This window comes from Jaculus jaculus, unplaced genomic scaffold, assembly GCF_020740685.1.
Source record: "Jaculus jaculus isolate mJacJac1 unplaced genomic scaffold, mJacJac1.mat.Y.cur mat_scaffold_35_1_3033546_arrow_ctg1, whole genome shotgun sequence".
In the NCBI taxonomy this organism is placed as follows: domain Eukaryota; kingdom Metazoa; phylum Chordata; class Mammalia; order Rodentia; family Dipodidae; genus Jaculus; species Jaculus jaculus.
Window position 1 is genome coordinate 2,241,985 of NW_025423491.1, and position 26,574 is coordinate 2,268,558.

The 26,574-nt window shown below is 39.4% G+C and overlaps 1 protein-coding gene and 1 long non-coding RNA gene across 19 annotated transcripts in view; both read right to left on the reverse strand.

Annotated features, from left to right (window-relative positions):
* LOC123457313 (zinc finger protein 432-like) overlaps positions 1 to 26,574 on the reverse strand; it is a 174,897-nt gene that overhangs the window by 109,082 nt on the left and 39,241 nt on the right. The window lies entirely within an intron of this gene.
* LOC123457314 lies at positions 21,906 to 25,584 on the reverse strand. Its single transcript, XR_006634991.1, has 2 exons — positions 24,861 to 25,584; positions 21,906 to 22,399 (listed from the first exon to the last, which is right to left on the reverse strand). It is a non-coding gene; the product is annotated as an uncharacterized LOC123457314 (long non-coding RNA).

Sequence of the window (26,574 nt, forward strand, 5' to 3'; positions counted from 1 at the left end):
GTTCTTGTCTTTCCTGAAGGAATATATCAGCATTTTGTTCCTATATAACATGAACTGATATCAAACCAGAATATCTTTCTGTACAATACAATTCTGAATATAATATTTGGAGAAGTGTAAATAATAGTGGCCAAGTGACTAGATCAGCAGTTTTACTTTTAATTGGTTTTAGCTTGTGTGTCACCCAGACTTCTATAACCCTCATACAAAAATAATAAAAAAAACTTCAAGCATTTACCCATTGCTTTGTTTATAAGATTTTTTATATACTTGTGATAGGATGTGTCTCCTTTATGAGTAAGATTAGGGCCTACATCCCCCAAATTATGATGAAATAGTAAGAAGACAAGCACATATAATATGTAAAAGTAAACAATGTATGACATGATTCCACACAATAGGTATGAAATACTATGTTGATTCTTTTAAAATTAGATAGACTACACACAGCACAATTCTTATCTTGTCAGTGACTGGATGAGTTCACATTTCAGAGACTTTAATTACATTCGTCCCTCTCCAGAAATGTTTTATCTTCCACAAATGAGTCTCTGCTCACTCAAAGAAATTAAACTTCTTGATCCTTCCTTCAAAAACATAGATATGATTATTCTAGCCCAACAAATCAAGAGCATAATATTAGAGCTTCAATATTCATTTTTATGATTTGAATTTTTTATACTGTGGTTCTTATTTGATTAGGTAACTATGATATTGACTTTACTGAAGGCAGCAACATGCCATTTTTAGTGTAATTTAAGTATAGTATATTTATTTGGAATGGACTAGATAGTAGATCATTTCAGCTTTATGGTCACATGGTCTCTGAGGCTGCTGTTACAATCCACTGCTAGAGAGCAGAAATAGACATTGGTAATTCATAATGGAAGGATATGACACTTTTTGAACAAGTTTCTAGTGGGCATACTATCATGTGGCTTTAAGTAGCATTCACATGTAATGAATTATTTGAATTTCAGATTTTTTTCACGTATGAATATTTAGAATCTTACAATCCTTATAGGAGGCTTTAGTTCAATGGCCTGTTATCTATTTTGTGAATAAATACAATTAGAACATATAGCCTTCCAAAATACCATAAAATATAAAATTATTGAGTACTCTAAAATATGAACCATTTATACAAATTTTGAAATATCATACTGCAAAATATGGATATTTAACTGTTGATTTTTTAAATTCTTTCAAAACATAGATATGATAAATTCATAAATTTTGTTTTGTCATACATACATGAAGAAACTAGTCACAAAGTTTTGCATAAATATGTAAAATATACTTCAAAACTAATAGAAACATGAAACCATTTTTATGAGCTATTTAAAGCCAGTCATCCACAATATTCAGTTCTGCATTCAATGAAATTCAGAATTAAGAAAATAATATTTGTTTAAAATGAAAGACTCATCCAATAAATAGATTTTTGCATCATTTCTCTATTACTCTGTCTACATAAAGAATTACATAAATCAGCCTAATTATTTCTTAATACAGTGTTTGGTGAATAAAGTAATTATTTAGTAATTATTATAGACTGAAATTTTGTCTCCAAAATTTGATGTTATTAGGAGAGTTTACATTTAAGTGGGGTGCTCTGCTGTCAATACCAAATGACATTTTACTACATTCTTGCATGGAATACTGGCACACAAACTATTCCTCTTCCTCTATACTCTGTGAGAATACATTCTTCCTTATGTTCCACTAAGGATGTGCTGCTGTCTCATCACACTGGCAATTTAGTGAGCATAGAATGAATTTGCTGAAATTGTGAGACAAACATACTCACTGCTTTCTCGAAATCACTAGAGAAGGTTCCATATGCTGCAGAAAGAACGTGCATTGTGCCTCATTTGGATGGGATGTTCTGTGTATGTCTGGTAAGTTCATTCATTCTAAGACATCATTTAATCCAGATGGTTCTGTGTTTATATTTTGCCAAATGACATCTCAATTAATATGTGCCTGGTATTAAATTCTCCATTACTAATATGCTTGAGGTTATGTGAAACTTAACATGTAATAATATTTATTTAATGAAATTGGGTGTTCCAAAATTTGGTGTATGTATGTTTAGAATTATTCTCTTGCTGGATTGTTTCCTTGATAAGTATAAAATGAACTTTTTTATCTCTCCTTTTAAAAAATCTTTTACTTTTATTTATTTATTTATTTGAGAGAGAGAGAGAGAGAGAGAGACAGATAGAGATAGAAATAATGAGAGAATGGGACATGCCAGGGCCTCCAGCCACTGCAAACAAACTCCAGATGCATGCGCCACCTTGTGCATCTGGCTTACATGGGTCCTGGGGAATCAAACTGTGGTCCTCTGATTTTTGAAGGCAAGCATCTCAACTGCTAAGCCATGTCTCTAGCTCCTTCTTTATCTCTTCTAATGTTGGTTTGCAGTCTAGTCTCTCAGGTTAGAATACCAACACCTGCTTGTTTCTAGGCCCATTTTCTTGGAATGCCATTTTGCATACTTTTACCCTAAGGTAGTGTCTATCTTTCATGGAGTGCTGAGATTTTTAAGGCCATAAACAAAGAGATTCTGCCTTTTAATTCAGTTTGCCAATCTGTATCTTTTTTTAAAAATTTTTATTAACATTTTCCATGATTACAAAATATATCCCATGGTAATTCCCTCCCTCCCCACCCCCACACTTTCCCATTTGAAATTCCATTCTCCATCATATTACCTCCCCATTACAATCATTATAATTACATATATACAATGTCAACCTATTAATCTGTATCTTTTTGTTGCAGCATTGAGGCCATTGATATTGAGTTACTGAAATGTCTGTATTTTTCTATCATTTTTCTCATTTTTTAGCACTCTCTTGCCCTATAATTTTAGCATGGCTTATTCTTTCCTATGGTCTCATGTATGGCTTTTAGTTTGTTGGAATTTACACTCCTTTGCACTGTACCCTTTTGCCTAGAAGTATTTATAATATTCAAGTGGAGTTAGATTGTACTGTGTACTTCATAGTGTAAATGTTCATCTGATGCACATAAGGATCTAGTTTGGCTTCTGATATTGTTCTTAAAGTATAATATTAAATTTAGAAGTAACAAAAACTAATAAGCCTACTATATAAATACCATACTAATAAGTTAAAAACAGTTGCTTATTTAACTTCAATAATGAAAACTCAAGAATGAAGAAGCAAGTATAGTGAGGTGTAGGTTAGGATATTTGTTACTATAATTAGAAATGGAGAGAATGTAGGCTTGGTATAGATTGGTATTACTATTGGATTACATGAGAACATGAAGGTAGGGAACTTATCTGTGAGTGGAATGTTGAGAAACACTTAGGATCGACAAGAGTTTACACGTTTGTAAAGCTTTGTAAGGTTATAGTTAAGAAATAAAAGTGAAGACTTATCATAAAGTTTAGGTATGCAACCAAGAGCAACAGCCTTAGTATATATTGTTTTGGGGGCCTCTGTCACATCACTGACCCACAAGTTATTGGTCGTATCTCATCCCTGGCATAGAATATTTGTTAAGATCTTTATTTATAAATCTGGAAACAGAGAGAGAGAGACAGTGAGGAGAGAGACAGAGAGAAAGAGAAAGTGAGATAACGGGTGCACCAGAGCTTCTTGCTGCTGCTGCAAACAAACTCCTGATGCATGTGTCACTTTGTGCAACTGACTTTACATGGGTAAAGGAGAATCAAAAAGGTCGTTAGGCTCTGCAGGCAAGCACATTAAACACTGAGCCATCTTGGCAGCCCAGAATTTTTTCAATTAATAACCTTTGGTGTCTAGAGGCAATTTTATCTACCTAGGTCATAGCCCTTAATACAAATACTTTTATAAAATTAATATTTTCAACAAACTTATCAAGTAGTGAGTTTCAAATGAATTGTTTGTATATCTTTAGTTTTGAACATCTTCTATTACAATATGTAAAGAAATCAAGTTGGAACTGAGTTCAAAGCTGCTTACACTTAAAAATAGACTTTGGAGTCTATTTTTAGTTGATTTGTGTTTGTGGAGAGCATTAGTAGGCCATTTGCATTCTTCTTTGAGTGGTTACCCAATTGTCACAGCAACATTTCATGAAAACGCTGTTTCTGTTTCTTTTTTACATTTTAAATTGTGTGTTTATTAAAATCAAAAAGCATTGACCAAGTTCCCAGAAGAAATTTACTTGCTTTTGCAGAAATTGGTAATGTCTAGCTTAAGGAAGCTGACAGACTGATTTCTAATTTCCATTAATCTTTATTAACTCCATGGTAAGCAATTAATGTATTTCAATTGCATTATTTAGAAATCCACAAGTTAAATTAAATTTAAGAGACACAAGCTTGCCTCCAGAGACAATCAGATTTGTCACTAACAATACAAAGCTAAAACTAGAAAGTAGGAAATCAAATCTTAGGGACAGGCACAAAAGCAAAGTTACTAGCCCCCAAAGCATTAGTAATACCTGAGGCAGAAAACCAGAGAGGAAACCAAATGTAATTGAGTAAATGTTTAAAAATTATGACAAATTATTAAAGCTAAAAATGAAAAAATTAAAACCTACATGTTTATGAGAAATTGGAGAGGAGTTAGCAAAGCCAGAAATTACCAGATTTCATAACTACAAACCTCACTTCATGAGTATCTGATTCACCTTTTAATTTTCAATTTTACCTATTCTCAGATAAAATATTCTCTGATATAGGGCAAATAGAAAATGAAGTTTATCTTTTAACCCTTTCTAACCACTATTACAAAAATAATTTTCTACCACCTTGAAATTTTTCAAAGGTTTTTGAGAAACACACACAAATAATTTGGACGTAGTTGATTTTATTTACAGCTTTTTGCTTTTTGTTTTTGTTTTACATTTCACAGCATTATACAATTACATTTCTCATTTTCTGATCTGCAAACAGGTACCTAAAATGGAAATCTTTTAAATTATTAAATTAGGTACATCCAAAGTGCAACAATTACATATGACATATCATTTACAAAGTGTAATTTACGAGGACATATCCTAAGAATTTAGGGCCAGCCAGTCAGGAGAAATCTGACCAAATTTAGCAGTGAACTGTTGCCCAAAATAAAACCTATCTAAAATCCCAAACCAAAAGTTTTAAAGTTTGTTATAGGCCATCAGACAAGAGATGACTCAAACCTGACAGTTTTAATCCCCACTACTGCCCCAACTACCTTTCCTATTTCCTTTTTTCCCGGCAACAACACCGTTTTTGCACTTGTCACACAGGACTTGCCTGGGTCTTAGTTTGATAGCATTCATTATTAAGTGGGCTCTTCCCTGTACGTCTTTCGCTTGGGTCGCTCCGAGGACGTGGCTGAGCTACTGACTGGTTGTATATGTCCCTGATAAACAAGGGGGGAGGGCAAGGAGCCCCTTCATGGAAGAGGAGGTGGCTTGCAAGTCCGCTTTCAACCAGGCTCAGCTCTGGACGTGAGACACGACAAGGGTTGTCAGGAAGAGCACCATGCACCTCACGCTTGATTTCTCTCTTTTCTTGGAATGGATTACTTTGGAGTGGCATGGCTTCCGGCTTAGCCTTGTATTTCCTTTTGGGAAATACCGTCACAGGGATCCCCTGGGGCCCAAACCTTTGGACAGATCCATGAACACCCTGGAGAAGAAAGAGCTTGTCCCCGAGCGGAACGACAGGATGAGCGCATCCTCAACGATATGGTCCAGCGAGACCCACATCTCGGAGCCCGGGAGGAGCAGCGACGCGGCGGGCAGCGGCATGGGCGGCGGCAGCGGTGAGGCCGTCTTCTCAGGCTGCGGGTCTGGGGCGCGGCTCCGGCCCCCCCGCCTGCTTGCCCGCTTCCAGCAGCTCTGGCCCCGCTGCCTCGGGGCTGCAGGCGAGCCCCCCGGGCGGCGGCGGCGGCAGGAGCGGCTGCTCGTCGGCCGGCCGAAGTGCGAATGCCTGTTGGCCTCGCTGGCGCTCCCTTCCCCGGGGAACGCCGCGGTCGCCCAGATGTTTCTTCTTAAAAGTGCGTTTGGGCATTTGATTAACTATTTGAAATTTTGAATATAGCCTTTTATTGTATCCATTCTCTTACTATGTGAGAGTTTCACCTTCTGCAACTTATTGCTATGAAGCTAAAAAAAATTATATATTAGTTTACTTAATGAATTTTGAAAGTAAATATATCAATTCTTCATAATCTGAAGCCTTGCAAATTAACTCTTGATTATGCTCTGTTAAGTTTACATCTTACCTTGGTATTATTTGAATGTTTTTATCCTGATATACTTCAAATTTTATATTTTTAGAATATTAACGTGTGTGTATGTATATATATATATGCATATATGTATACACACACATATGTACACATACATATATACATACACACACACACATATAGTATAAACTAATTACATTGCATATATATTTGCTTTTGGGAGGCTACACATTAGAGGATGCTATACCACTTGCCTCCTAAAAACATTACTAATTACATTGTTTTGGCACCAAATGAGAAATACCTGTAAGAATTCCACACAATGGTCTTTCTGCCCTCACCCCACCCCCACCCCCATGGCGCGCTCTTAAAGCTGGACGGTCGCTATGGAGCTCTCGGCCGAGTACGTGGGACCGGGTGGCGAGCCGCGGCAGCTACGGGCGTCCTGTGAGCCGCGGGGGACGCCGACCGCCTGCGGGGCCCGGAGCTTCAACGCCCTGGCTCGGCGGGACGCGCAGGGCGGAGCGGCGGAGCCCGCGGCGTGCGGACCTGGAAGACCGGCCCCGGCCCGGTGCGAGCCTTGGAAGCACTGCGGATCGCCGCGTTCCCACCTGCTCTGCGGGCCGGTGGAGCACAGAACAAACCTGCGACCTTGACGGGCCGTCCCGAGACTAGTGTGCTCTGGACCCCAAGGAGATGGCTGCAAAAGCGGGTGTGAGGAGAGTGAGCCGTAAGCCACCGGACCCCGATGATGAACTTTTAAGCAGATGAAATGAGTTTTTAGAGGGAGAGGGACAACGTGTGAGTTGATCAGAACTCTCAGGTATGGAAAGAACCCTTCTGACCCAGACCAAGGTATGGTTTTCAGAATGCCGGTTGGCTCAGGTGTTAGATGAACCTCGTCAGCCTACCCTGCCACACCTAAACTGTAAAAGGCTGAGAGTGTTTTCGGGCAGTGATCCCCTTAACCAGGCGAAGAAGAATATGGATTCTGGATGTTTCATACTATTCACACGATTAAGACATGGCAGGTGTCAGATGCAGAGAAGAGACCCACCATTTGGTATTTGCACCCTCAAGACAAACAACCCTTTAGTTATAGTCCCGGAATGCCTGCAGGTTCTTGAGAAGGTGTAGTTACCTTTTCGTTGCTAGGAAAAAGCAGCTGATGGGAGGAACATGTCTTATTTTGGCTTACAGTCCCAAGAGGAAATTTCATGTCAGGGGAATGCATAGCATGAGCAGAGGCTGGACATCACCTCTGCCACAGCAGGAGAATAAGCCGAACTTTAGCAAAGGGGAGATAGCTATAATACCTCAGAAAATACCTCTTCCATCAGGGCTTCGCCTCCAAATTACCACCACCTGGACACCCAGCAATCAAAACATCAGTTTATGGAGGACATCGAATTCCAGGCACTATAGGACTATTTGGGATTATTGATAATCCTAGAAGTTGCAGGTCAGATATCTGTCAAGGATCGTGAGAAGTTGTCTGCTTGTGTTCTGAGACTCGTGCATTTATTGCAGAAAGTGGTACAGAAAACTACTGAGAGAGAACTTGTGGATCAGGCCCGATAGACCAAATTGTGTTAGCAGGTTGCAATCAGCTTGTCTGCCAGAGGGTGGCAGCCCCGGGCTTAGAGCAGTTAACTGACCCCGACAAAGGACAGGAAGAGGCCCTTCTCCAGGCAGGCTGAAGGGGCCTTTGGCCGGGCTTGTGACCAGCAAGGATGCCTGGTCATAAGCAGAGTATGAACTCATGTGCTCCAGTGGTCAATATCCACCAATCTACCTCCTGCTACCAACTCACTCACTGCACTTTTCAGGATAAACCTTTTGTCATGTCTATCAGATGTGTCACTGTCTAGGAAAGATGTTGACCTGCACTAATAATTACTTAAATCCATCCTGTCAATTCTGTTGTTGTCTTTAGCCCATGAACTTGTATAATGTCTGTCGCTCCATCTGTGCAGTGCTCCAAGAGGACAGACAGGTTCAGTTACCTGTGCTGCCCAGAGCTCGCTGAGCTGTCAGCTTGTGTGGCGCAGGTACAGGTTCATCAGTCACACATGACCGTGGTGTCAGAAGTTTTCAGGTGTGCATCGCCTACATTTATGATGAGGACCATGAGCTGTGGTTAACATAGGCTCTGTGTGATTGAAACAAAAGGCACAGTGGAATGCTGAGGTTGATAAGTCTACAGTGGTCATCTTTAGACTTCTGATAAGTGTTAGCAAAGCAACTCGGTTTTGAGTATCATTTTATGGTTATAAGTGTAGACATAAAATAAAGGAATGAAAATTAAAATAAAAAAAAGAATTCCACACAATGAATTCAAGGTTATAAATCTATAAAATGAATACAAGAACACAAGAATAAAGGCACAAATGAAATCAAATAGAAATCAAACTGACAATAGGATGTATTCTAAGAGGACATAAATAAGTGTTCAGTGAATTCCAAGGCAAAAGAAACAAAAAAAAAATCAATTAAAAAGAAATTTCAAAACAGGATGTTATAACAGAAGTCTATAAATGGTAAATGCCATTGAAATACCAAGCTGAAATGATTCTGGAAATGAAAAATATAATAAGTCAAATAAAAGGCTCAGTGGAAATGCTCTCGAATAGACTGTGTCCTAAAATAGCAGCAGGTAAAGACAAGGAAACAGAATGAATGCTTCAGTCAAAATTAATATGGTCAAAATGCATGAAATAAATAAGTGATATCTGCAACACTACAGAAGGACTAAATTTACAAATTATGGTCATATAAAGGGAAAAAAAACTTTGACTAAAGGTATCAAATTTATTGAAAAAAATTATACAAGAAAAGTTTCCATATCTAGAGGAAAAGATGCTGTCCAGATACAAGAGCATAGAAAAGAAATATGCATGACCCAAAAAGAAACTATCCTGGCCATGTCATAGTAAAAACTGTAAATATACAGAACTAAGAAAAGATACTGAGAGCTCATTGCAGAAACATTCAGTAACATAAAAGCAAGACCACCAGACCTGTGAAACTTCTCTTATCCAACAGGACCAGGGACGAGGTTCAACTGATCCATAACTTGGTAGAGGAGTCAATCTGAATTCGTAAAATTCCATAGAAATTAACATTTTATATTCCTAAAACTTGTTTATTAGGTAAATGCTTAATTTCTTTGTCATTTTGAAAGTAATTTAAATCAATGTTTTTCAGTCAGGTAAAACTTTTATTCCTACTTATAGTATTAACTGGCTATGCTTCAAAGACAGGAAGATTTCAAATAAATTAAAGGTGCTGAAAAGACAAGAACAGTCCAAGACCAAAGTAATAAATGGTTAAAAAAAAATCATTAGCAAAGCAGAAATCAACAAGTTGCAAATAAGAGTAAAAATTAAAAATTGATAAAATGAAGAGCTAGTTCTCTGAGAAATTAAAGAAGATTGATAAACCACTGACTAAATTAATCAAAAGATGAAAAGAATACTCAAATTAACAAGATTATAATTGCAAGTGGGACATCACAACTGATATCAATAAAGTTGTAAGAATCACTGGCATATTTCTAAAACTGTATTCTACAAAATGGACAACCTGGAAGGAAGAGATGAATTATTTGACTCATATCACATTCCAGAAGTAAGTACAGAACAGGTAGGCTTCCTAAACAAACCTATTACTTACAAGGAAATTTTAAAAAGTAATTAAGAATCTTCCAACAACAACAAAAATCCAAGCCTTGATAGAGTACAACCAAACTTTTATTCAACTACTTCTCAAATTATTTCACACAAATGAAAAAGAGGGGATGATCCAAACTCCTTCTCTGATGCCACCATTACTCTGATACTTAAACCAGACAGAGACCCAACAAACATGGAAAATTATACTCATATTACTAATTAAGATAGACGAAAAATTCTCAATAAAATAGAAAACAAATTTAAGTACCCCTCGAAAGCATCATCCACCTTGATCAGGTAGGTTTCATCTCAGGGATATAGGGATGATTCAACATACAGAAGTCAACACATGTAATTTCCTTCCTAAGTAAACTTAAGTACAAGAATGACATGGTTACTTAAGTTGATGTCCCAAAGGACTTTGACAAAATACAACATGTCTTCATGATCAAAACACTGGAGAGACTAGTAAGGGACCAAATATCAACATAATAAAGGCTATCTAGCCTTGGTGGGTCTTTGAAGGCTTCTAACACCTCTGATCACTCCAACTCATGCCACCAAAGACATCCATATACATAAACCTCCTCATCCGCTGCCTACTTGGACATCCTCCAAGCCTAGTCCCTGAATCCACAAGGCCCATTCACCTCCCCACAACCTTCCAATTTCCTGCCACCAGCATTGGCCTACCAGAAACCCAGACAGGGAGCACAGGAATACCTGGCAACTACTCTTCAGGTGGTAGTGCATCCTCCACAACCTGCTCAGCTGGGCCATAGTGGGATAATGGGCAAGTAGTAATACTATTCCTGAGCCCCACAGGCTCTACTAGGTTGGCAGGCTGAAGAGATTCTGAACCTCCAACCACAGTTACTGTATCAGCCACCAGCACAGAGCTTCTGGCACACTGGCAACCTCCACAACCTGTACATCTCAGGATATAATGCTATCCTACTCCAAGCTGGTTCAAACCAAAAATAATACTCTCATGGAAGATTGTACAAAAGAGCAAATTCTTGCTTCCACCTTGATAAAAAAGACTTTCACTATAGAGATGGACAGACCATAACACAAAAGGAATGCAAAACAATAGAGAGGTCTCCACCAGCATCTGTCATGGAAGTCTCCAGTGAAAACAGAGAGGATAATAAAAACAGAACACCAAAATGAAAACACAATAAGCTGTGTGACCCTGACCAAGAAAATCCCTGAACTGGAAGCAAACTATCAAAATAACAAAACTCACATAAATGAAATGTACACAGATTTCATCATTAGGCTTAACTTAATGGGCAAAACCCAATGAGACCTCCAAATAGAGATAAATGAATTGAAGATGAGTCAAGAAATAGCCAAATCTAAACCTGTAATAGACCTCAAGAAAAAAAGAAAGAAAAGGACATGATAATGAAAAACAAAACAGATAACAATCAAATGGAGCTTTCAAAAGCATCTATGGAAGACTTCAATAACAGAGTCAAATATATGGAGGACAGAAACTACAATCTGGAAGCCAAGAGGCATAAAATTGATCAGGAGTCCAAAATCTTTGACACGGTCAAAATATCATGTGAACAAAACAAAATGAAAATGTGGGATACCCTAAAACAACCCAACATCTGGATCATGGATATACCAGAACGAAAGATTTCAGGCCAAAGACATGGTGAATATTTTCAACAAAATTGAGGGCAACTTTCCCATCCTCTCAAAAGATAGTTCCTTTTAGATACAAGGAGCTAACAGAACACCAAATAGAGTGGACCAAAGAAGAAACTCTCCAATTCATCATCATTGAAAACCCCAATGATGAAAACAAGGAAAGTGCTAAAGGCAGCAAGAGAGAAACAACTCATTACATACAAAGGCAATCCCATCAGAATTTTTGCTGGAAATCCTTAAAGCCAGTAGAGTTTGGAGTGGAACACTTCAAAACCTAAAAGAAAGGACTATGGATTCAAACACAAGGTACTGTACCCAGTGAAAGTATCCCTCATAAAAGATGGTGAAAATGAAACCTTCCATGGGAAAAAAGCCAGCTCTATGACTACATGAACACAAACAAAAACCTTGAAAGAATGGTTGAAGGAAGACTCAATATAGGACAGCTGAACAACTAATCTCAAGAGCCTCTAAGAGGAAGAACACAATAACCTAAACTTGAGCAGGCGTAAGAATGTATAAAGCCCGGGCTGGAGAGATAGTTTAGCAGTTAAGCGCTTGCCTGTGAAGCCTAAGGACCCCGGTTCAAGGCTCGGTTTCCCAGGTCCCACGTTAGCCAGATGCACAAGGGGGCGCACGCATCTGGAGTTCGTTTGCAGAGGCTGGAAGCCCTGGCGCGCCCATTCTCTCCCTCTATCTGTCTTTCTCTCTGTGTCTGTCGCTCTCAAATAAATAAATAAATTTAAAAAAAAAAGAATGTATAAAGCCCAGAAAAGCACTAAAAAAACCATAAAGCCTCCAATATCGTAAAGATTAAATGGAACCTCACAAATATAATCTTAAGTATTACTGGTCCTACCTCACCCATGAAAAGACACAGGTTAACAGGGTGGGTCAGAAAAGTGAACTCTTCTATGTGCTGTCTTTAAGAAACATACCTTCCCACTAAGAACAGACACATGCTCAGGGTGAAAGGATGAAACATGATTTTTCCAAGGAAATGGACGTAAAAAACAAGCAGGCATGGTTACATTAATATCTGAAAACAATGGACTTCAAACCAAAATAATTGAAAGGGACAATAAGGCCCAGGTGAATTGACAGCAGAATTATTAAGATGAGCAAGAGTTTTGCTCCCATGGATCCTGACAACCTAGGCCAGGATGATGCAGACAGACACTGAGGATATTCAAAATGCACCAAAATAAAAAAAGGAAAAGAAAAGAAAAGAAGAGAAAAGAAAAGAAAAGAAAAGAAAAGGAAAGAAAAGAAAAAAACCAGAATTAAGCTAGGCATGGTGGCGCATGTCTTTAATCCCAGCACTTGAGAGGCAGAGGTAGCAGGATTGCCATAAATTCAAGGCCACCCTGAGACTCCATAGTCAGCCTGGGCTAGAGTGAGACCCTACCTCAAAAAAACAAAACAACAACAACAAAAACCCAGAGTCTTCTGAGAGCTCAATACTAAAGTCAAGAGAAAAGACAAAGGGTATGCTTTTTCCGAAGGACTTTAACTCTCACTTTTTTTTTTTCTCCACACAGAACCATCAATAAAAAAGAGAGATCATGGAACAGAGGACTGTGTATTGTGATTCTTGGCTCAGAGTCAGAAATTTCCACATATTAAGGGGCTATTTGAGACCTGCCCATAAGGTAGAAAGTTTCAGGTCATGTAAGGCTGGTGGTATCACCATACCCAATTTTAAGCTATATTACAAGGCCATAGTAACAAAAACAGCATGGTATTGGCACAAAGACAGACATGTAGATCAATGGAACAGAATAGAGGACCCAGATGTTAAACCATGCAGCTACAGCCATCTGATTTTTGATAAAAATGCCAAAAATATTCATTGGAGAAAAGACAGCCTCTTCAACAATTGATGCTGGGAAAACTGGATATGTACATATGTAGAGAGATGAAAGTTGATCTTTGTCTTTCTCCATGTATAAGAATAAAATACAAGTGGATCTGGGACCTTAAAAGCAGACCTGAAACTCTGAAATTATTAAAGGAAAAGGTAAGGGAAACCCTTCAACATATTGGCATAGGTAATGACTTTCTGAATACAACCCTATGTGCTCAGAAAATGAAACCAGTAATCAACCACTGAGATCTCATGAAATTACAAAGCTTTTGTAAAGCAGAGGACACTGTGAATAGAGCAAAGGGACAACCCACAGAATGGGAGAAAATCTTTGCCAGCTATACATCTGATAAGGGATTAATATTCAGAATATACAAAGAACACAAAAAACAGAAAATAATAAATCAAACAACCCACTTAAAAAATGGGCTATGGAATTAAATAGAGTTCTCATCAGAAGAAATACAGATGGCATATAAACATTTAAAAAACTGTTCTACATTCTTAGCCATCAGGGAAATGCAAATTTAAACCGCCTTGAGATTCCATTTCTCTTCTGTCAGAATGGTTGCCATCAAATGACAATGAATGTTGGTGAGGATGCAGTAAAAGGGGAACCCTTGTACACTTTTGGTGGGAATGTAATCTGCTACAGCCCCAGTGGAAATCAGTATGGAGGTTCTTGAGACAGCTAAAAATAGATTTGCCATATGATCAAGCTATAGTGGTCCTAGGTATATAACCTAATGACCCTTCTCTGCACTTTGGAGATACTTGCACAACCATATTTATTGCTGCTCTATTCACAATAGCTAGGAAATTAAACCAGCCTAGATGTCCATCCACAGATGAATGGATAATAAAGATGTGGTACATTTACAAAATGGAGTGATGAAAAATGAAATTATGAAATTTTCAGGGAAATGGGTGGATCTGGAAAGGATTATGCTAAGTGAAGTAACCTAGGCCCAGAAAGCCAAACATCACATGTTGTCTCTCATATGTGGATCGTAGCCAAAAATTTACAGACTTTTGTCTGAGCTGGAACCCAAAATCAGTAGCAGAGGCCCATAAGCTAGAAAAAGGCTATAAGGGAGAAAGAGAGGGAAGGGCTTTAGGTGATGATATTGTATATATGTAAGTAGAAAAACAGATTATAGGGAGGGGAAAGGTCAGGGAAGAGATTGTATATAAGAAGGGTTGGGGGGGGGTCAATCAAAATCCAAGATATTCTGAATAAGACATATGAAAATCTACTTTCTTGAATCATAGCACATCCAGAAGCCATAGATTGTTACTAGAAAATTTTCAGTGCCAGGGATGGGATACCTTTCAGTGAGTTGTTGGCCAGGGAGGTTCCTGTTGCCTCCAAAACATTTAGGCTATTGCCAAGGCCTTTGGTTTCCCACAAGAAAGAGATGGTAAGACCTTATTGCTAAAGATTTCATATGCCTGAGTTGCAAAGTCACTGAGAAATCAAGCTAGTACTGAGCAGAAAACCTTCTCCCTGTAGACCAGCCAACTGAAAGCTAGAAAAATCTGCACTGTATGTAGCCTTATGGGAGGCAGAAGTCATCAGCAGTGAAAACTGTGGACATTGGAAGCTTCATGTTTGGCCAGAGAGGCCAAATGACTGAACCAGTGCAATAGTGGCATGTCTGCTCTGGGGAAAACCAACTGCTCTCTAATTGGACTGAACGCCTGCTCTATGGGAGGGAATACATGCCTGGTACTGAAAACCTAATCAAAAGCTTATGGTTGGGAAAGTCATGAGCCTTAGGAGTATAAAGCCTGATCTTATCTGGATAAATGAATACATTACTTTCATCAATTGCCCTGAAAGCACTACACATAATGTTTATATTCATATGTTAATGCTAACCTCACTTCTGGTTAGAGAAGCTTCTCTTTTCGGATGGCGATGACCACCGGGATGACCGAAAAGGCAACAGTGCTGAGAAGAAGGGATGGAGGAGTGTCCAGCACTGAAACATCTCACACCCTCCAAAGCTCAGGGTCCACTGTGGAAGAGGTGGCAGAACGAATGTAAGAGCCAAAGGAAGGGTACCACTCCTTACATACAACTGTGTGAACAGAAATTGGCCTCAAAATTCAAGACCTCATGGTTCCTAACAATGCTTACACTAACCCTCATAATAGAAGAAAAAGATGATGACATCAAATTAAAAGAGGGACTAATGGAGAGAGGGAGGGAATATGACAGAGAGCAGAATTATGAAGGAGTAACAGGGGGAGGGAAATACCATGGTTTGTTGTCTGTTAGTATAGAAGTTGTCGATCATTAATATATTAATATTAATATATATTAATAATATAAATAAAATAATAAATTATATGTATGTATGTGCATATATATGTATATATATGTTTGTATATATATATACACACACACATTTTTTTAAAAAGGTCACCCTTAGAGTACTTAGTGGATTCCTGAATGAGAGCAAGACCTTACCTCAAAACAAAACAAACAAACAAAAAAATTAAAAATTGATGGTTGATCTTAATGCAAGGCCTGAAATTTTGAGCTTGAGGAAAATTTAGAAATGATCCTTTAATGCAATTTCATAGACAATAATAGTCTAGAAAAGGTTTCAGTACCTCAAGTAATGAGAGCAATGACTGACAAATGAGAATGTATGGAGTTAAATAGCCTCTGGTCAGAAAGAAAACTCAGTGGAGAAAATAGGCATCCTCAGAAGGAAGAGAATATTTGACATCAATTTAGTGGAAAAGAATTAACATTCTGAACATTGAAAAGTTGATCAGCAACCCTCCAAACACATCATTCAGTTAATAAATGTTCAAATGAATTGAGCTGACCAATATGAAAATCAGAAAAAAAAAACAGTGTCCAAAATGCCTGAAAACATATTCAAAACTTTTTCCACTAGGGAAGTGCAAATAAAAAACTACATAAAATCTTTCCCACTGAGCAGATTGCATATCAAAGCAGAGTAGTTGTTTACCCCCATTGCCAGTGTACACTCTTGCGCCCATGAGTACATCTTGCCTGGCTTTCTGATTTTCTAGTTTTCAGGTTCCATTGATTATTTGCCCTGCTGGTTATTCTTCCCTACCCCATCCAGCAGCTTGTATAGCAATTTCCTGCACTTATGAAAACAAGCAGTGAGGAAGTTGGCTTCTTTCTCAGTTCTAACATGATTTTTTTTTTTTTTTTTTTAGGTAGGGTCTCACTCTAGCCCAGGCTGACCAGGAATTCACTATGTAGTCTTAAAGTGGTCTTGATCTCACAATGATCCTCTTACCTCTGCCTCCCAAGTGCTGGGATTAAAGACATGCACTGCAACACCTGGATAATTTTTTGATGTTCAATGGGCACAGATGATGTTCTTTAGCAATAGGCCCCCACTATTTAGATTTGGTGGTAATGGCATGCATTATGTTGGATATCTCGTGGCCCTTCCTGACCAGCAGCTCATTGTGAGGGCAGAGTATCCCAGCACTAGCATTCAGATTCACGAGAAACAGGCTTTGGTTTTAGAGTGAAGCTTTCTCCACTCATACATGGTGCTTCTGCTCAAACTATTCCCTCCTCTCTTATTAGAAAAAAAAGTTTTACCTTTTAATTACATAACCAAGATAACGAAATCTATGGTACTGATTCATTGCATCATTGGTATCATATCTCTTCCCTACCTTCACTAAACCCAGTCTCTCCCCAATGCCTTCCACCCCTGTAATCTAAACTTTCACTTCCTGTCAAATATACCCTCTTTTCACAACTCCTTGCCTTGCCTCACTCAAAACTTCATTATAGCTTCATTACCAATACTACTGATGCTTTCTACAACTTATAAACAAATTAAAATGTTCCATTTTAGGATATGAATAAGACAGACAGCATGTAGGGTTTGTTTTTCTGAGTTTGTGGTATGCAACCTGCCTTCATATGAGTTTTTCAAACTACATATATTTTCATGTAAGTTTCTTTTTTAAAAAAAATATTTATTTACTTATCTGGATAGAGATAGATAGTAGATAGATGATAGATAAATAGAATGTGTGTACCAGGAACTCTTGCCACAACAAACAAACTCCAGATACATGCACATCTAGTTTTACCTGAATACTGCAGAATCAATCCCAGTCTGTCAGGCTATGCAACCAAGTGTCTTTCACCTCGGAGTCATCTCTCAGCCTCTCCTGAAAATTTTATTACTTCATTTTTAATTCCTTCTGAGTAGAATTCCAATGTGTATTTGTATTACATCTTCATTATTCATTCATCAGTGGATTCAGCTTTGCACTGATTCCATTTCCTAGCAATTGTGAATAGAGAAACCACCAAGTGAATCCTAACTTCAGTTTATGCCCAAATTTTCAATAGATCAACTGGACTTTTTAAAGAAAATTTGGCTAATGAAGATGTGGTTCATTTATACAATGGAATTATATTCAGTGGTAAAGAAAAATGAAATTAGGAAATTTGCAGGGAAATAGATGGACCTGGAAAGGATTATATTTAGTGACATAACCCAGGCCCCAAAAGCCAAGTGCCACTTGTTCTTTCTCATATATGGATCCTAGCTACAAATGTTTGGACTTGTATGTATATTGAAATAAAACTCAGTAGCAGAGGCCAGTAAACTAGAATGGGGCTATAAGGGAGGGAGGAGAGGAGAGGAATTAAGGGGATGGTATTGTATATATGTAAGTAGAAGAACAGATTACTGTGGGTGGAAAGGCCTAAGTGAAGTTATGAGAAGAGATTGAATACAAAAAGTGTAGAGGAGAGTTAATCAAAATCTAAGAGGGTATGAATAAGTCATATTGAAACCTTTTTATGGTGCACCCAGAAGCCATAGATGGTTACAAGAAAATTTTCAGTGCCAGCAATAGGATACTTCCAGTGAGTTAACCAGGGAGGTCCCTGATGCCCCCCAAACATTACAGGCCACTGATGAGTCTCTTTTTATATTCCTTCCAGAAATATATGGTAAGACCCTTTTGCTGAAGACTCTACATGTTTGGGCTACAAGGTCACTGAGAAATCTTGCTGGAGCTGATCTGAAAGCTTCATTCCTCTGGAGCAGCTGACAGAGTGCTAGAAAAAACCTACACTGCATGCAGCTCCATGGGAGAGAGAAATCAGAGGAGATAAACAACAGTAGACACTGCAAGCTTTAAGTTGGACCAGTCAGGCAAAATGAGTCAATGGATGCAAGAGTGGCATGTATGTTGTGTGGTTTGCTTCAGGTTGTCCCCCATAAACTTAGGTATTCTGAATGCTAGTCTCTCCAAATGATGGCAACTGTAAATTAATGCCTCCTGGCAGCAGTGTGCTGTTGGGGTAAGGCTTATGAGTATTACAGCCAGTTTCCTCTTGACAACAAGAAAATCAGACCTCAAACTGAAATCATACATCAAAAGAACATGATGATAATAATACAACAGAAAACAAAAATCAAACAGCTCATAAAATCTCTCTAGAACTCATCATTAACAAAGTTATTCATGTAGAAGATAAAAACTCTCATCTGGAAGATAAGATAGAAGAAATTTATGAGGAAGCCAAAAACTTGGGTAACTTCAAAAAATCAAGTGAACAGAATATGAGGGAACTGTGGGATATCCTAAAAAGACCAAGTAGCCAGATCATGGGGACACCAGAAGGAAAGGAAATCCATGCCAAAGGCATAGAGGATATATTCCACAAAAGTATTGAAGAAAATGTGTCAATCTCTCAAAAGAGAGGCTCATGCAGATACAAGTAGCCCAGAGAACACCAAACAGACAGGACTAAAGAAGAAACTCTCCAAGGTACATTATAGTTAAAGCTCTTAACAATGAAAATGACAAGACAGTGTTTAATTGTGCTAGAGAGACACAACTCACTACATACAAAGGCAATGACATCAGAATTGCCTCAAATTAACACATTCACAATATGGAACAGTAAATGATACAGAGCATTGTGAAAGGTGAAAATGCAAATGACCAATACACATCTATAAAGATATTTAACAACTTTTGTATCAAGGAAATGCAAACTAATAGAACTTTGAGGTTCTATCTCAATCCATTCATAATCAAACAAGCAAATGACTATAAATGCTGGTGAGGGAGCAGGGGTGTGGAGCAGAAGAATCCTCATGGCCGAAGAACAAAGTTGCATAACTACTATGGAAACCAGCATGAGGGTTTGCCAAAAATCTAAAACTAGGCTCAGTGGTTAGAGAGTGCATGGCAATGCTGGCTGGACCCCTTTCAGACCAGATTCAAATCTTCAGTACCCACATAAAGCCAGATGCACAAAGCAGGGCACAGATCTGGAGTGTGTTTGCAATAGCAAGAGGCGCTGCCATTCTTTCTTTCACACACTCTCTCCTCTCTCTCACCTTGCAAATAAATAAACTAAAATATTTTTAAAAATCTAAAAGTAGATGTATGATTTTATTTACAAATACCATTCCTGGGCATATACCCTGAAGACTCTCTTCTTTAGAGATACTTGCTCAGCTATGTTTATATCTGTTGTATTTGTAATACCTAGTAAATGTCATTAGCCCAAAAGTCAGCCAATTGATGAATAGATAATGAAGATATGGTACATATACATGAGGGGATTCTACTCAATGATAAGGAAGAACAAAATAATGAAATTTGCATAAAAATGAATGGATTTGGAAATAATCATATAAAGTGAGGTTACACAGGTTCAAGAATACAAATGCTCATGTTCTCTAATATACAGCTGACAACCTGGAACAGTTTGATGTGTTTCTAAGTTGGAGTAAGCATCAGTATTAAAAAGGAAAATAGAGTGAGGTTGAAGAGAGGGAAAGCAGAGAGGGATGACAGGAAGGAACTTAAAAGGCAAGTGGAGGGAAAATACAGTGGGTGGAAGGATATTGAGTGGCAAGAGTTTGAGGGTGACATACTCAAAACTAATGATGGTCTGAATGAGTACTATAGAAACCTTTCTCTTGGTCAGCTAATAAAGATGTGACTCTGAACGAGAGAGGGTTCATTCTTTGGGAAGAAGCACCTGTGGAGGAGGAGAAAGCTTTATTCTAATGTCACAGGCTCTTGTGACCCCAAGTCCCAAAATGAGACCACCACAGTAAGCTATTTGCTGGTCAGGAAGGCCCATGAGGCCACTAAAACAATTCTGTACTCTACAGAGGAGAAGATACCTTCATTCTAAAGCCATACGCACTTGGTGAGCCCTAGTGCAGAACTAGTTACCCCATAGTGGTCTGTTCATTGGACTGGGAGGCACCTGAGGCCTCAAAACACTACTGGTCATTTCCAAAACACTTAGTTAACACACAGGTCAAATGATAAGACCCTATTGCTGAAGACCCCACAAACTGTGGTTTCAGGACACTGAGACATCAAACTGGAACTGATATGGAAGCTAGTTACATGCTGATTAGCCCTCATAATGCTGGAAAGAGTGATACAGGCTGCTAGGGGATGATGGTCACCAACAGCCCAACAGCATGAACAAGTAGGAAGTCCAGGATATGGGATCAAGCAGCCAGGCAGGAAGTGCACTCCAGTGTAATAATGCATACAGGCTATGGGGCTAGCCAACTGCTCTCTGACTGGACTTGAGATTCATATCTGGTACTGAGAACCAAGTCTATCTATGGTTTATAAAGAAGGAGACCTTAGAGGGATGCTCCCAGTGTTCATTGGAATAAAAGGATACAGTATGCCCATCAAAATATCTTTTAAATATGTATGCTTATACCCATTAATCCATGCTGCTCTCATTGCTGATTAGAGAATTGGCTTACACAGATGGTAGACAATATCTGGGAGACCCATGGACCATCATTAGGACAAGAAAATGAAAACAAGTGCATATTAGACAAGACATCTGTACCACAACAGCCAGGGCCAAGCAAACATTACATAGGAAGTTGTCAGATTGTATATCACTGTTGGTCTGAGAAGCTCCTCCTGTGAGATGATGGCAAACACCAGAGTTTCAAAACTCATCAAAGTATAAAATCATCAGGTGCTCTAAACTTACAGCCAGACCCTCAAGACTTAGGAAACATTGTGGAAGAGGAATGGAAAGACGGTAAGAGCCACAGGGTGGGAGGAGTACCCTTAGGCACTGCTGTCCTCACAAACGTTGGTGCATTCAGCACCACACAGTGAATACGCAGCTTCACCTTGATAGGTCCTTGGTATAATTGGGTGAAGGAGATTGAACATAAGAGTATATAGCCAGAGTAAGAAGTGATCAATATGGACTGTGCTCATACAGTAACATTATCAACTTAAAAACGGCGAAAAGAAGGGCTGGAGAGATGGTTCAGCAGTTAAAGTAATTGCCTGTGAAACCTGGGTTCAATTGTCCAGTACCCACATAAAACTACATGCACAAAGAGGTGCATGAAACTGGAGTTCATTTACAATGGTTAGACACCCTGGGGTGGCCCTACTCTCTATCTGTGTGTGTGCCTGTTTGCAAATAAATAAACAGACAAATAGTGAACAAATACTTTTTAAATGAAAAAAGCACGCATCTTATGCAAGCTCATAGCAGGGGGATATCTGTCAGGAGTGGATTGGAGGGTAGGGCGTAGGTAGGGATGCACAAGTTCACAGCTCTGGTGCTCCTCATAAAGCAGTGTCTCTACTCACTGCACCAGGAGGATCCATCACAGAGGAGGCTCACAGTTCTGGATCATTCTGGCACTGGATCCATCCACAGAGGAGGTGCCAGGGCTCTTGGTCTTCTGAACACTGGATCTGTCCATGGAGGAGGCACAGAAGTTCTGGGTCTTCCCTGCCCTGGATCCATCCATGGAGACAGCTCAGCTGCTACAGGTTGTTCCAGTGTGTATCTTTCCATAGTGGAGTCACACTGGCTCAGGGTCTTTCCAGGTTGTAGAGACTGAAGCACCAGCCATGCAGGACTGGCACTCATGGACTGAGACATGAGCAGTATTGCCATCATCTCTCTCTTTCTCTCTTTCATTCTGAAATAAACAAAAATTTTAAAATATCAAAGAATAAAATGTATCTGATTTGAAATTCTAAGTCTCAATAAACACATTTTTGTTTTCTCAACCATTTTAGCATGCTGAAATTCTATCCAAACAGAAAACTAAAACTTTATTTGTAATATGGCCATACCAAACTTGTAGTTAAAAAATTAAATTTACTTATTGCACTTATTTATTTGAAAAACAAAGGCAGATAGAGACAATGGGTATACTTAGCAGAATCCTATCAGGGGGGTGTGGAGTGGAGGCTCCCTCTAGCAAGAGTCTCATCTTTGAACCTTATGCTTTAGGGACCTTCAAATGAAGTGCTACTGGAATTTTTGTATCTTTTTCCCAAATTAATTAATTTACAAACAGAGAGTGGTGAAATAAAAATGAGAGAATGATGATGAGAGAGGGAATTGATGTGTCAGGACAAGCTGCTACTGCAAACAAATTTCAGATGCATAAGAAACTGTTTTCATCAGTCTTTTCCTGGGTATGGGAGAATCAAACCCAGACTGTTAGCCTTAATAATCAAGTGCCTTTAACTACTGAGCCATCACTTCATCTCCTGGTGATTGAATCTTCATGCAAATTTTCAGCTAAACTAGAGTCCACCTGGCTGTTAGTTTGGGTGCCACAGTAACTCTTGATCTATTAAACTGAAAAGACTCTTTCCTCTAAAATGACACTTGTCATTTACTCCTTTGCCAAATTTCTTAGGTGTGGGTTCCTGGATCCTCCAGGGCCAGCAGCACTTTCCCTGAAGGTGTCCAGGCAATCATGGTGAGTGTGAAAAACAATCACTTTTTGGAAACAGTCTCTGTGAACAGCTCAGTTTAATCAATAGGGAAATGGGTTTATAAGCAACCGAAGGTCCTAAGGATGTACAAGGTTGCTTGCTGATGCCTAATCACCGTATGGGACCATACATTCCAGCACTTAAGCAATGGTAGGATACATGGGGACGGGCTGTGCAGAGGTTTCTGGATGATACCATATAAGGAGTTTCCTAGGCAACTGGCCAAAGGTCACAGGGCAAAGCCTAAGTTCAGGTGTCCCAGGCTTGGACAGGGAGTGGCCTCCTGTAGCCTGGGGGTCCTCAGCCTTGTCTGGAAGCTCAGGCCCAGCTACTAAAGGCACCAGCCTGTGCCTGGCAGTGGCCAACAACTACCCCTTTGTTTTTATAATGGGGCAGGGTCATCCTGAGTGAGTTCTTCATAATTTACTATAGGTCCAGATAGAGCTAGGTGATGCATGAGGACCTGATTAGTAGCAACCTTAGCTATAGAGTTATTTGTTATCTGAGAAATTTGATGAGACAGGGACTACAAGCAATAGGGTTCCTATATCAGGGAGGGGGCTAAGGAGAAGCCAAGTAACTAAAGGTTTAGAGAACCAGGTGGAGGGCGAGAGACCAAGGAGAAGTAATGTGCTGCATCTGGCTTCGATGACCTCAGTTAGTGGCTGGACAGTGGTGCTGCCATTTAAAATCAGACAGCCATTTTGACTCAGATGAGGAACTAGCTGACTAATGTGCTATTTTTGCTTCTGTATGCATGCTTGCTTAGCTATAGCCCACCCCACCCCCCTTGATTCCTGGGAAGCCTCCACTTCAAGGACATTCCAGAGATACCTGGCCACAGAGGCTCCAGCCCCTTGCAAAAGATAAGTTCTACAAACAGCTCTTGCAATAGGTTCTGCAAACAAGTTACTACCTAAGATAAGTAGACTGGAGTTCCCACACGCACCCTCTCTGAAATTCAAAATTCCCACCTGTGCCCTCTTAGAACCATTTTAAAGGTCACAATATGATGTAACATTTCCTTTAAAAACCCATTTCCTCTGAGGGTCAGGGCTCTCTCCCTCACTACGTCTGTGCCAGACTGTGAGGATGGAGCCCGGGCCTGGGCTTGCAATAAAGAAACCTGCTGCTTTTACATTCTAGTGTCTCAGCTTCTGTGGTGGTTCTCTGGGTGGCTCCTGGGTGACCAGGGGACTTGGCTCCTGGTCAGGGGTCTTGGCACAACAGAGGGGTCCTCAGGCTTGTAGCAGTCAAGCAGCTCCTTGTTTGAGTTTAAATATTTTGTTTAGAATCATTTATTAACAAAAACCCCCAATATTCTTTTTTTTAAAATTTTTATTTATTTATTTGAGAGCGACAGACACAGAGAGAAAGACAGATAGAGGGAGAGAGAGAGAATGGGCGCGCCAGGGCTTCCAGCCTCTGCAAATGAACTCCAGACGCATGCGCCCCCTTGTGCATATGGCTAACGTGGGACCTGGGGAACCGAGCCTCGAACCGGGGTCCTTAGGCTTCTCAGGCAAGCGCTTAACTGCTAAGCCATCTCTCCAGCCCCCAAACCCCCAATATTCTTGTCCCAAGAATGCACATTAAAAAAAAGTTCAGCAGTAATGATGTCTAAGGCTAGACAGTTTTGAAGTACCACACCTGTAAGAGAGTTCAATCATCTCTGGAGAGATTCGAGGCTGTTGGTCACCACAGGCACCAAGAGACAGCATCTTGCTGAGGACCACCAAAAGAGGGATGAAAATCTCTCTTGGTTGACACAGATGGAGTTTGAAGACCATTTTTGTGACTCATAGAGATATACCTGTTAAACAAGCAAGACTGGAGAACAAAAAGTGGGAGAGGAAATATTTATGCAAGGGTTGGTTACCCCTTCCCACCATATGAGAGCAGGCATCTTGACACAAGTAGTCCTGTTTATGGAAATATTGAACAGGCATTCAGTTCTGGTTGGCTAAGAACTGGACAGGCAGAGAGGCATAACTTGACTAGAATAAATGAGGGCAAGGCCTGTCCTTTGCAGAGCCAGCACATAGGGAAAAACAGTTCTTTGGAACTGGGCAAGAGATAAAGAAAAACCTTTTACTTGATTTTACCTTCAGAGGTCTAGTCACCCTAACTGTACCCCTCTTTATTTCACCATCTCATAAGAAGACACTCCAATTACTGTAAGGGGACAAGGAACAAAGATGTCAGATTACAACTTCCTGATGACTGGGGCATGAAGTTGTAGCAGCTAGAGAGTGTCTCCCAGACAGAGGAAGTATTTTAACAGACCCCAGAAGTGTACTGATGCAGTGTAGGAAGAATTAGAACTACTAGAGATGGGGAAAAAAATGACTTAAGGTCTTGTTTGTTTCCCCTCTTGGAAAGCTCTTGTTTTATTACTTAATAGGACATTCATATACCTATGTTTTTTTTTTTTTTTTTTGGTTATCCATTTCTCTCTGAGTGTTTAAGACCAAGCCGATAGCCAAAATATAATTAAGGATTGAGTTTGGAGGTCACTAATGGCTCTCTGTGGTAGGTTGAATAGAATAGGTAGCCCCCAATATATTCAGTTGTTTGTTTGTAGTTTGCATCTGCTGGCTACCTGGCTGGAAGCAATGTCACTGGGGGGATCTTAAGTTGTGGTGGTTGGTTTCCGATTTCAATCTAAAGATATGCAAAGTGTGGCTAGCTGGGGTTCCAGCTTCCAAAAGACTCCTGACTCAGTGTGGTTTTTCTCTGGTGGCTAGGAGAGGTTTCTGAGTCATCATACGTTCATCTTTTTCCTTAACCCCTTGGGAGGAACCAGCAGACCTGGACCTTCCACAGCACTACCTGCTGGGGAGGAGCCCAGCATCTGGCGCCTAACGTGCGGCTCTTGGAGTCTCAATATAATAAAGGCTATTTATGACAAGCCTACACCCAACATATTACTTAATGGTGAAAAACTAGAAACTTTTCCACTAAATTCAGGAACAACACAAGGGTGTCCACTGTCCCCACTTTTACTGAATATACTACTGGAAGTCAAGTCTTAGCCACAGCAATAAGGCAAGAGATGCACATAAAAGGGATACAAATTAGAAAGGAACAGATCAAGTTATCATTATCTCCAGATGACATGATTCTATATATAAAGGACCCTAAAGACTGTGCCAGCAAACTGTTAGAGCTGATAAGCACCTACCGCCATGTAGCAGGATAAAAATAAATACACAGAAATCAGTAGCCTTCATATATGCTAACAACAAACACATAGAGTATGAAATCAGAGAATCACTCCCATTCACAATTGCATCAAAGAAAATAAAGTACCTTGCAATAAACCTAACCAAGGAAGTAAAGGAACACTACAATGAAAACTATA